Source organism: Solanum pennellii, chromosome 4 (assembly GCF_001406875.1).
Source record: "Solanum pennellii chromosome 4, SPENNV200".
NCBI lineage: Eukaryota > Viridiplantae > Streptophyta > Magnoliopsida > Solanales > Solanaceae > Solanum > Solanum pennellii.
This window is the reverse complement of record NC_028640.1, coordinates 65,806,466-65,818,840: the sequence shown is the minus strand read 5'-3', so window position 1 is coordinate 65,818,840 and position 12,375 is coordinate 65,806,466. Positions and strand designations below refer to the sequence as shown.

The following is a 12,375-nucleotide window of genomic DNA, read 5'->3' as shown; positions in this document are numbered from 1 at the left end:
CCATTTTTAAGTACCAAAATACTAACCCGAGACAATGTAGGCCTAACAACAGTGTTTGCTGCTTCTTTTTTCCTTTTTTGTTGTATTTTTACAACCTTTGATGTTTCGCCATGGTCTTTGTTTGAATCCTTTTGAAGATTCATAGGATCATGCAAAGACTTTTTCCTATTTTCTTTCCAATTATCATCATCGGAATCATATATCCTTCTATTAATTGACGGATCCATTACTATGAAGTAATAGAACAATTAACAAAAACGAAAAAGAGAAGAATATACGAATTGATGATGGATTAACTATAAAAAGGGTCTGGGTTCTTACGATTCAATATTAGGAAGAAATAGTCGAATATGGATTAAGAATAAAAAGAAGAAAATAGAAAAATCTGCTGGGTTGAGAAGATTCAAAGTTATGAAGAAATAGTGGGATGAAGACGATTAAGGAAAAAAAAAGAAGTGAAAGGTGACTTTGGTAAGAACAAAACGGTAGAATGCAGTGGAAGTTACCCTGCTTCTATATTTTTTGAATTTTGAAATTCAAAATTTCAAAATTTGTTCTTTTATTTAAATTTAATTAAATTTAATAATTCAAAATTAAAAAGCTGATTAAAAGGTTGAGTGTTTAAATGGAAAAAATTTAAAATTCAAAAACTGATTTAAGAGGTTGAGTGTTTTAATGGAGAAAAAATAGGCATTAAAATTGGTAAATGTGTATTATAGGAGAGAGAGTGTAATGTATCTAAAAACTTACACTAAAATAAAAAAAATAGGGAATTATGTAATATTTAAAAAAAGTAGGGAAAATTGGAGAATATAAAAATTAAAGTTGTGTATTTAAGTTATTTTTCCTTAAATATTTATATTACGTTGATCATACGTTAGTTGACAAAATCCTGAACATATAGAGGTGTTGAATTATCCCATACAAGATAATCGAAAATGGATATCTGATCTAAATTAATACAAGATAATCAAATAAGGATATCTGATATTCTTATACTGTTTTAGACAATCATTATAATAAATTAATTTTTAAAATTAAGTTGGTCAAACATTTATTTGATCAATATAATAACAGTTCTCCTTTTATTGGCCAATTTTTTTTCTTCTTAAAATAATTTAAAAACATAAGAAAATAGTTGGTTTTGACCGGCTCAACTTGAATAGGGAAAAATGAATGTACATTTTTAATGTCAAATAATGTGGAATGAGCTTGTCTTTTGTGGAGACATTATAAGGTTTAATTGTGCGATGCAAAACATCCATTATTTGCTAACACGTGAGATTCCAAAATTATTTGTTATGATTAATAGTCAAATACAATATAAAAGTGTCTTTCCATAAAATAATATTTTAAAAAAAGTGATTGTTACATTAGCTAGTGATGAATAAATACCAAATAAAATAAACATCTTGACTAATCTAGAAAGAGAGCTCTTTTTTCCAATTTTGGATGTCATCTGGTTGAAACCTAGAATATCTTACTTTAGTTAGCCTTTGGTATTAGATTTTAAAATATTTTTAGTAAATATTATTTGAGTGAAATTTTATCATGTGTTTAATCATAATATTTAGGAAATATATTTTATTTTTATAAGAAATATAGTTTTATTTTCATAAGTTTTTAAGATTATCAAAACTAACCATAGTTTTGTATTACATAGCAAGATAGAAACATCGACGTAAGATTCATGACTTCCACAACAAATCAATTGGATCTTCGTTGCAACAAATTACAAGTAATGTCCATGACACTAGAGCAATGTGGTAGGTCGGTGTGAGTGCAACAAACATCATTCCATACATCGTACAGTAGACCAAGAACATGATTTTATTAATCTGAGCCGATTTTATTCGTCAATTTCATCAACAACCAATCATCGCTTTCATATTTACTGAATATTCAATCACTGCTTTGATGTTCATGTAAAAAATTATGTAATACAACGTAAACAATTACTATAGAAGATGTTTTTTATAAGATAAGATAAGAATATGATGTAGATTTGAATTTTTATAAGCTCTTAAATAATGTGATTTGATTCAAATACTAATTTTTTTCTAGTATTTCAAAATTTGAATTATTTGTCAAATAATAACAAATTGTATAAACAAACACTATTTATCAAAATTTTACTTGAAAAATTTATTGTGGATCCTTAGTGGTAAAAGAGAACATGTGAATCACCCCTTACTACCTTTAAAGTTTGTGTAATATTTTTCCATCCAAATCAATTTTAAATGTATTTTGAAGTCTTTCTAATGCATAAAATCGTTATTTTTTTCAATAATAAAAAATATAAAAGAACTTGAGAATTTTTTTAGTAACTTTTTTTTTTTATAATTTAGGTTAAGAAAATATCTGTTTCAATGCCGAACTTCATGGCCCAAATTGTAAAGGGGCTTCGTCCTAAGTTCTTGTAATGGGTCCATTTCAGATTTTTAGCAAGCCCAAGTATGCGGTATATATATTTAGGATATGCCGCTATATACAAGGTATATTAATACTCTACTTATTTTTATATTGTTTGTTTTATATATCTATGTACTCTACGAAAATTATATTTGCATTCTATATAAGATACATATTATTTTTATTTTTTTGCCACATCTTATGAATTGTATAACACTTTCATCCATCTATGTTTTTACAAATAAAATCAATTTTCCGCACACTTTTGTATCTTAAGTATATATGGCTACTAAAACTTTTGTATATCGTAGGTGTATATTTTTTTCAACTTATATATTTCCTTTTTTTTTCTTTAAAGAATTAATAAAATCTCTTCGCATCTTAATTTTCTAACAAATAATGAAAAAAAATATCTCCATTTATTTTTTAAATAGATTTTAAGGAATATCTTTGGATATTGGATACGCTTTGAATGATACTTAACACCTTTCCCTCAAAATAAGTAAAAGAGGAACTTTCAAAAATAGCCAATCTAATAAACTTAATTATGCTTCATAGCTATAGTTTGTTTTATTTAAGGGTGTAACTACAGTTTAAGCTGTCTGGTTTGTATAATTCGCGGGTACAATAGTATAATTTCGTTATTTTTATATAAAACTCTAAATAACAATTTTATACTAACACAAACATCTAAATTTTAAACAGTTATACAAACAATATTATTCAAAATTACATGATACAAAAGTTATACAAATTTTAAATTATACAAAAGTTTGAATTATACAAAACTAAAGAATTGAGCGGCGTAATATAGATAAAAGTAGATCGTCAATTATAATCAAGACAAACTATAATTATGTTAACTAAATAAGTAGTATATATTTTTTTATCCGCATATTTTTCCATAAACAAAATTCTTACGCTGTATCTACCCGTTTTCGAAGACCAAATAAAGTTTACACTTATAAAAAATATGTTCTCTTTTTCTGAATATTAGGTGACGACTCTAAGCATTTTCAAAATCAGAGGTACACAATCATTAACTTGTGAACCACTTAGCTAAGTTTGAAATAGAATGCAATAGTGTGACGACTTCACTAGAATTAGACTTAAACATTGACCTTAGCGAGACTTAATTAAAGACTAATTTTTGGGGATGTTTGTTTAGGGGATGTTTGTTTACTTTCTATTAGCTCTAGCTATAGAATTTACTACATTGCTTTGTTTGAAAGAACACAAGCCAAATTGATACTTGTGTTCTTTATTTCTTAAAAGATACTATATGTGACTACTTCTCGTATATTATCATTGGACAACCTACAAGTTTTCTTCTTTTCCCTATAAATACATACAAAAACACTAAAGGAGTCGTTTTGTTACTGGTTATAGTGATGCATGTATTAGTTATATACGTATTAGTTATTCAAGGTTTAGTTATGCTGGTATTAGTTATGTAGGATTTAGTTTTGCAGGTATTAGTTATGCAGGGTTTAATTATGTATGTATTAGTTATGCAGGTATTAATTATAGGATTTAGTTATGTAGGTATTATTTAGTTATGTAGAAATTACATAACATGAATAATTAACTATTGAATATTGATTTTAATATAAATTAATATATATTATTTGCAAATAAAATATGTAAGCAAATAGTATAAGTTCTCCCCTAAAAAAAGAAATATTCTCTATACTTAATTAGGAATTCTGTGTTTTTTTCTCTTTGTTTTTTTTTTAATGTTTTAAAGCTTATAAAAATAAAAGACTATTAATATATTTCAAGTACATTATACTATCCTATTTTATATAATGTAAATTACTATCATTATGATGCATATGTTGTTTCTACAGTTTTAGTATACCAAATTTATAAATATTATATAAATTCACATTCTAAATAAAAACTAATATATGATAATTAAATATGTGAACATATTCAGTCATATATAATGCAAATATATAATTAGCATATGCGCTATCAAAATTATACATTCCTATACATAATATTAATAAATGTTTTTTTGATTTTAAATGAAAATAAATAAAAAGTTGTTTGTATAAAAAAATGAAAATAGTTGGAAAAATAGAATAGTTATACAAAGTTTTGAATAAAAAAAACATTTAAAAATAAATTAATAAGGACAAATGTGTAATTCATCTTTCTAATACATGTATAATTAATATCCACATAACTTATTCCACCTTCTATTCTACATAACTTATACATAGATTCTCTTATAAGTTATGTAGGTGTTAATTATGTAGGATTACAAACAAGACAATCAAACACCATATAAAACTAATACATGAATAACTATTATACAATAGTTAGAAATTATCAACCAAACATAGTATAAGTCATGTTGACTTTTCAACCTAATAAATTATTTTTACCAAACATGATAAAACTAATACAATATTTTATGTAAAAATTAGGCAAATTACATACTGTAAATGACAGATTACATTCTATCCCTATAATATCAATATTTACCAAAAATCCTTTCTTTTTGAGAAATTCGGATACTTTATAAAACAAAATGATACGTAAATAAAAATGGTCGGATACTTTAATGTTTTTTATATGTTAATTGTTACGGCGCAAAAAAAAGGTAACAACTTTTTCATGATTTACGTTAATTTTTAACAAGATTACCGTCAAATCTGCATAAAAAAACGTACTAATTTATTTCATTATTCAATTTCATAATATTAAAAAATTCAGATTTTGAATCAGAAAAAAAATGATAATGCGTAAAAAAAATCTCTGGAACGCCGATTCTGAATTTTCAAAGATGAATATTTCGATCTTGTTGCGACATTCTGGAATATGAAAAAGTGATGTTATGTATGAGCGATACAAAAGTAATGGGATAGTGGCTGGTGAAAATATTTTGTTCATGAATCTTATTTCAGCAATTGCGGTTGAGCTGGGTATTGACGAATCGAAATAAAATATAGAGATTAGATATGTTGTTGAAGGGAATTCGTCTCCATTGTGTATTCGGACTGATATGAGTGTAAAATTGTATATAGAAATTAAGAAACATGAGGCTGAATTCGAAACTTATTCTTTATGCATTGATACTTCAGATAAAGGTGTTGAAGAGATAATAAATTTCAATGCAACAACATGTGCCATCATGTGTATTGAGGGTGAAAAAAGTGACGCAAAGGCTCTCAATATTGTTGAATCATCAATTGATGATGCATATTACATACCGGAAATGGATGTCTGATAAGCGGAAGAGAATCAAATGTATAAAGATAAGTCAACTCTGAAGGCGGTAATGAAAAATTACAAAATAAAGAATAGTTTCAACTTTAAAGTTAAAAGATCTGATAACAAAAGGTATGTTTTCAATTTATATGTTAATATTTTTAATAATATATAATTTGTTTGTAATATATTTAGTATGATACATTAATATTATATGTTGCGTGTAGTTTTCTGTGTAACATGATTTGGTCGTAATGATGTTCTTCACATTTTCAATGTTAAAATCAGTAAATGCAATATTTCTGATCAATTTACAGAATTAGTTATCAAGATGTGAAATATTTATTATGAAGTATCATTTCTATTGTGAAAATGAAATAAAGTATCTTTTTCTAATTTTTTTTTCTTTTTGTTTATTAAAACAGTCAACCTTAGCAAATAACCAATATATGTTTTTTTATTGCAGCTACATATTAGTTTGTCATTCAAATGATTGTTGTTGGAAATTGAAGGCATCTTTTAGGAAGAATTCAGAAACATTCATAGTGAGATACCTTAATAGTGAACATACCTGTCCATTAAGGAATAGGGTATTAAGCAAGGTACAAGCCACAGTTGGGTTTGTTAGTGGTGTGACAGCGCCTAAATTAGGAACTCATAAAAGAAAACATACTCCGAGCGATATAATTAATGATATCAGGGAAATGTATGGCGTTGAGATTTCTTATCAACAAGCATGGCGCGCAAAAGAGCGTGCATTGGAACTTATATGAGGTAAACCTGCTGATGGATACAGAAATATGCCAAGATGCATATATATGCTGGAAACTGTGTATCCAAATTCATATATAAGGATGCATAAGTCTGAATACAACGATTTATGTATCTTTTCATATCATTAAGGCCAATGATGAGAGGATTTGAGTTCTGTAGGCCAGTTGTTGTTGTTGATGCTTCACATCTTAGTGGAGCTTATTGAGGTACATTTATGTCTGCTAGTACACTCGATGGAGTAGGTATGACATGTTGTTTATGAATTTATTTTATTATTTTCTTAATATTAAGTTGTTATTTAGTATTATGTTGTTTTGTGTTTATATATTAAGGTTGCATATTGTCTTTGGCGTACGGAATTGTTGACACGAAAAATATTTGTTCATGGACATGGTTCTTTCAACAATTTAAGAATGCATTTGGTGAGAGGGAAAAATGTGTGTTGTATCTGACAGAAATGAAAGCATAGAGAAAAGTGTGAGTATTGTTTATCCAACTGTTCCTCATTTTGCATGCATATGGCACCTCTGGAAAAATGTGTGTTCAAACTTTAGGACAAGCAGGACCATTCTAAGTGATCTGTTTTACTCAATGGCTAAGACTTATATAAAAGATGATTTTGAAAAATTGATGGCTAAATTGGATAAAATAGATGGAAGAGTAAAAAAGTATCTTCAAGATGCTAGGTATGAAAGGTGGTCTAGGTCTCATGCAACAGTGAACCGTGGGAGAATGATGACTTCAAATATAGCTAAATGTATCAACGGTTGCCTTGTCGATGCACGACAACTAACTACTATAGATTTTTTGGAGGAAGTTAGAATTCTATTTGGTTCTTAGAATTGCAAAAATAGAAAAATAGCTTCTTATACAAAAGAAACATTGGGTAGAAGATTTGAAGAAATATTGATTTTAAACGCATCAAAAAGTGCAAAAATGAAGGTACATATTTGCTTTGTATTTATTATTTTATTGTTAAACAAAAATGAAAAAAAAACTTATTGACTCTCTGTTTTTTAAAATATTGCAGGTTGTAGCATCTTTTGTGTTTATTTTTTCAGTGTATGAAGGTGGAATTAGATATATTGTTTGTCTTGAGAGGAAAACTTGTTCATATGGAAGATTTCAACATGACGAGATACCTTGTCCACATGTAATAGCCGTCTTGAAGAAGAAGAATATAACAGATGTACACCCCTACTGATCTGATTATTATAAACACGATGCATTAATAAATACTTATGCAATTCCAATAGAACCAATGCCAGACAAAAGAGAATGGAAAGCTCCGGACTCTGTTTTGGAAGAAGTGATTTTGCCACCTAGATACAAAAAGATGCCTGGGAGACCAAGAAAAAAGAGAAAGAAAAATCCAGATGAAAATATAACAACAAAAATGAATTGTTGTGGACGTTGTGGTCAAGAAGGTCATAATAAAAAAACATGTACCTTCTTTCCAAAAGATTCTTGATTTATATTTTTTTAGTATCTTTGATATGTAATAATGTTTCTGGATATTTTTAATTTGCTAATAATATGTGAACTTTTTTTATTTGATGTGACTAACAGCATGTGAATGGTTTAAGCTACAAAATCTGATTTGATACTAAATATACCAAATTTTGACTGCATTATATTACGTGCAAAGACATTTAGAAATTTATAAAAATTTATTACTTGTTTAATCTCAATTACATAAAATGGTAAAAGTATAATGGATCTGATAACAAAAATTTGTTATCCCATTCAAAACAATAATTGATATCAAATATTTATAGTTTATTATATGATATGTAATTCTTAACGATACTAAATATATTATGTTCATAATGTTGTATTAATTAATAAAGCTATATAAATTGAAATTTTTTATGTTGCTAACATGTGGCATATTATATGTTTTGTGTATCTGATTGTAATATAGTACAATACATTTGATTTGCACAAAAAATACGACATTTTGGAGTAACTTATTTTGTATCAACTAGTATAATAATTGTATAAAAATAGTATCAGATATACTCTGAAATAAATTATTATGGTATCATCATTTATTTTGTATATATTACTTATATAAATTATTTAGTATCGTTTCATTAAATAAACTAGTAACAATCGTGTAAAAATATTATCAGTTATATGATGAACATACTTTATATGGTATCGTATGTTATTTCGTAGAACTAACTTTTACAAAAATTAATTATATGTACTGTTAATTAACTAATATAATTGAATTCAAAAAGTTGACAAAAATATAAACTAAACTAAATGTATATGTATAAGTATATTATTCAAACTCTTGAACGATACTTAATATGTTGAACACAATAATTTGCATTATTTAATAAAGATATACTAATTTTATTTTTTGATACTAAAATAAGAAATATATTTGTAATAATTCTATTGTTCCTTCATATCTGATTATAATATAGTATCATATCTTGTTATTTACCGAATAATTAATAAATTTTAACTAAATAATTATGTGTCATAATTGAGTAAATAACTTAATAGTTATATTGTTAAAAAATTTAATATAGTATCATCAGCTGTTTGACAAGATAAATTATCAAAACTAGAAAATACTTAGTAATATTGAACGAAAAAAAGAAGTTAAAATACAAAATATTCTGTTCCAATAATAGTTCAAAAATAATATAACCCTAACTAATCAACATCAACCAATGCATCTTCTGCCTGTTTAGAAAATTCGCCCTTTGGCCTTGTTGGATCATCACTATCACTAACATATCCTGCCTTGAGTTTGTCCATGCCATACTTCCATAACAATGTTCCGTATCTGTTGCGAAGATAGTCACTCTGAAGATAACGGATGAAATTTGATTTCGTCTGCATAAGCAGCTACGAACAGTCCACAATCACTGAAAAAAAATGAAGATACATAAAAAGGATTTGAAAAAATTGTTTCCATAAACAACTCAAACTTGGGCTTCAAAACCCCAGTTGCAAATTTCGGTATACTGTTTCCTTCTTTGACAGAAATATCGGTATTTATCGTAGAAGCACATTCATAAATACATATATTAAGTGCATATGGAAATCCATTCAACCGATACAACTTTTTGGAGGGGTTGTACTTTTTTCGAAAAGATTTCATTAACTTTTCAAAAACAACTATTCCCCAAGGAAACTGTTGGTAACTACCATCTTCCACCATATAGAAATCTTCAATAGGAATTGGTGTATCACCAAGTTGGAAATACAAAAATGTACGGATAAAATACAGTATAGCCATCTGAAAGGCATCCTCATTATTGTCCCATCACCTACCATAAACCGGTCTACCAATCTTTGTTTATTAACATTATATGTAATATCAGGAAAATATCTTTCAACTAATCTACTGATTTTTGAGTCCAGATATGTAAAGTCCTTTACATTACCTTTACAATTCAAACCAGTAACAATGATAAAATTACTGATACTAAATTTCAACACATTCCCTTTGGCATGGAGAATGTAAATCTCTTGATCTAAATTATCATGCTCAATCTCTAACAAGTATAAATACTTAGTAATTTGGCCTTGGTAATTGCATATAGGGATATTTAGGTATGGTGCAAAAATTGTTTCTTTAAATAAATGCATAGCTTCATCCTTAATAGATGATACTAAGTGTTCAACATTCGTGTTGTATGTTGGACCAAACTTTAATGCATTAGTTGGAATATGTTTAATGACGTAATTCATATTCTGCAATAAAACAAATAAATTTTTAACAAATTGTAACATATATAAAAAGTTTCTAAACTATTGACTGCATATAATAATGTTTCTGTCCTAAATGATACTAAAAATTGCCTAATACTGATACTAAATATAAATAAACATATGTTAACATGATACTTACAAATACTATTTGAAACTATATATAAACGAAACATTAAAGTTAAATATATTTCTTTGATACATTAAATTTCATGTCCAACACATCAAAAGATACTCAAATTCACAATTTCAATTAGATATATAAACATAATGGCTGATACTTAAATTTTTATATACTTATAAATAATTCATATAAATATGATACTTAAATAATAGATGTATGACTGTATGATATACATATACTATTATTTGATACCTTATATTGCATGCAAAATCATGCTGTTATAACAAAAATCGATACTTTATGTAGATATACAAATCGATACTTATAACATATTTATACGTAATTAGTAATTATAACCCATTAATATATACGAAATATAAGTAAAAATAAAACAAAGAATCATTTATATCATGAGCACATAAAAAATGATACTTAATAAAAAATAATTGAGTATACTAACAAGTATATAAAAAAATCATGATAAGATTAAAACGATACTTAATATAATTCAACAGACTAATACTACCAAATAATTCATCAGACTAACTAAAAAAAAATAAAATTCCATATACAATATAAACGACATTTAACAATCAGAATCAACAAACTAAAGAAACAACATGAAAATCATGATGTATATGGAAAACAAATTCACATACCGTTGGTAATGTTGGTCGAACAATAGGAGGTGCCGCCTTTCTACCCCACTTCTTTGGGGGGTTTTGGGTCTTTAGAAGTAGATGCATGTTTGTTTTTTGATGAATTTTTCTTGCTGGAGCTTGGTTTTGTCATGACAATGTTTGATGCAACAATAAATAACTCAGATCTACATAGAATTTGATTATGAAAATCAACAATATAATTTTTTGAACAATAAGCACAATAAATAAGCAAAAACGGAAAAAAAGTTGAAGAAATAGTAATGTGGATGATGATATACCTGATTTAGGACTCAAATTCGGATGAGTATTGATAATAATCCTTAGAATATTTTGAATTTCAAATTTGATTTACAATTATAACTGAAAATTAGGGGGAAAATTTTGGGAGAAACTTGGGGAAGGCGAGATTTTGGGGGAATGGAATCAGTTTTTGGGACGGTAACTTCTGATTTTGGGAAGGTAAATCTAACTTTTTAAGTTTCCAACGTGTAAAGTTAATTAGTATCATTGGGGGGTAAAAAAAGAGATTTTTGTAATTTAATAAATTAGTAGGAAATTAATGAAATTAGATAAATTAAAGTAGTGTAGTTTAGTAATTTTTCCATATTTTATACATGAATAACATGCTCTTCTATACCACAAACAAACTGCCCCTAATAGGGCACTCAAGTATATGCAATCGTTCATGTAGTAAAGTGACTCAAAGTGTTGGATGTTGAACCTATAGAAATTGTGATTAACTATTTTCAAAATAACTATATGAAGTTTTAATTATTTTCTCAAGCTATCTAATATTGATGTATGTAAGATTGTTGATTAAACTACTAATTGTACTAAAGCAAGAGGATAATTAAAAAGGAAATATCTGGAGGTTGTTCACTGAGATGATAAAACCTAAGGCTATGGGGCTTTTGCATAATCGGGTCATATCTAATTAATATTTTGTAAGCATGATTAAGATATCTATTGAAATATTGAATCACAAGGTTGGTAATATGATCCATAGTTATATTTTTATTCATGTTACTTTTCATAAATAATAAGGTTAAAGAATTAATTTTTTAATCTTTTTGAATGTAACTAATGTTTCTTCAAACTATATTTAGATTTGATAATGAAGTAAGTATATTAAAATATTTCCCTTTTTTATCTCAAATTTTCAAATTTACCAACTTTATTGAGATGCATTTCATTTTTAAGTATTTTGGTAAATTTCTTTTTATATTTATATTTTATTCATGTTGCTTTCCAAATATAATTGTAACGACATGTTTAGTCGTTTTAAGCAGCAGATTTTATTTCTGGAAAAACTGTCTGAGTCGACGGAACCCACGACGGACCATCATGGGCACGACGGGCCGTCGAGGGTGTCTCGTTCCAAAACACTTAGAATTCTGAAATTTGGGTACTGAAATCGACTCTCTGAACTTCATGACGACATGGCAGGAC

At 26.9% G+C, this 12,375-nt stretch overlaps 1 long non-coding RNA gene across 1 annotated transcript; it reads left to right on the top strand.

The window, feature by feature from the left end:
- Positions 1-5,160: 5,160 nt before the first annotated feature.
- Positions 5,161-7,957, top strand: LOC114076981. The gene is made up of 2 exons (XR_003578067.1): positions 5,161-5,763; positions 6,098-7,957. It is a non-coding gene; the product is annotated as an uncharacterized LOC114076981 (long non-coding RNA).
- Positions 7,958-12,375: the final 4,418 nt, after the last annotated feature.